The following is a 1,080-nucleotide window of genomic DNA, read 5'->3' as shown; positions in this document are numbered from 1 at the left end:
TGAAATTAGGAAAACTCTCAACAAAGCATACCACTTGCATTTCTTTTGTATTACTAAGATTTTGTATATTGCAAAGTCGTTATTTCCTTTAATCATTTTAAGGAAAAATTGAATGTGCTTGTGGGATGATTTGCATAATATAAAACATTTATCAAAATTAACAATAAATCTACAATATATAGCAGCTTACAACATATACCTTCCATTCCATATAATCTTCTGATTATATATACAGTTTGAACATAACCTCTGGTTAGCGATTTCAATATCATACAGCAAAATATACATTTGATGAAATATATCACAACATTACCAACAAAAAATATTTGTATACAATATCTGGAGGCATAAACATGTTTAAGTATTAAACATGGCATAAAACACACACTTTTAAAGCGAAAAGAATAAAAAGCAGTAAAATATCACAGAGAACATGAAGAATTTTTTTTTTGGTTTCAGAATATACACATATGAGATGAATAGAGTTGCAAAAGCAATATTCTACTGACCACATACAATACAAAATATTTGCATTCCAGTGGTATGAAGTTCCATTTTATCATTTCCTGCATAAAAAAATTGTAATTAATAAAAAAAAACATAGAAAATGAAATTATAAAAGAACCATAAACCACATAGTATTGTGACAATCAAGTATATATATACACAATGTCATGTCTGCTTTATGATAGTGAATAATGCATAAACTTATTTCCAAATTTTATTTAGAATTCTTATTTATCAGATTTATGACTCATTTTAATATTTTCAGCCTTACAAAGCCTCTGCTTACATATCCAACATTCCTGTTGTTACAAAATTGAGGAACAAATCATATAAAACACATCTATATACTATACAAAATATTTGGTGAAACAATTAAAACATAGAGATAACTGAAAAGAGTATCATTGAAATATGTACCATCAAACAGTCTCCAACAGATTAGACTGTGAACCGCTACTAAACACTGCCGCTGGAAAAATACAGTGATAGGTTGTGCCCTTCATATTTCTGTATGTTATACACACAGATCAGGGAGTATTTAATACTTTTATTCACATTACACTACCTTTTGCC

The sequence above is a fragment of the Strongylocentrotus purpuratus genome, unplaced genomic scaffold, assembly GCF_000002235.5.
Source record: "Strongylocentrotus purpuratus isolate Spur 01 unplaced genomic scaffold, Spur_5.0 spur5_scaffold_7, whole genome shotgun sequence".
In the NCBI taxonomy this organism is placed as follows: Eukaryota; Metazoa; Echinodermata; class Echinoidea; order Camarodonta; family Strongylocentrotidae; genus Strongylocentrotus; species Strongylocentrotus purpuratus.
The sequence above is the reverse complement of the archived record's forward strand: the minus strand, read 5'-3'. Positions refer to the sequence as shown.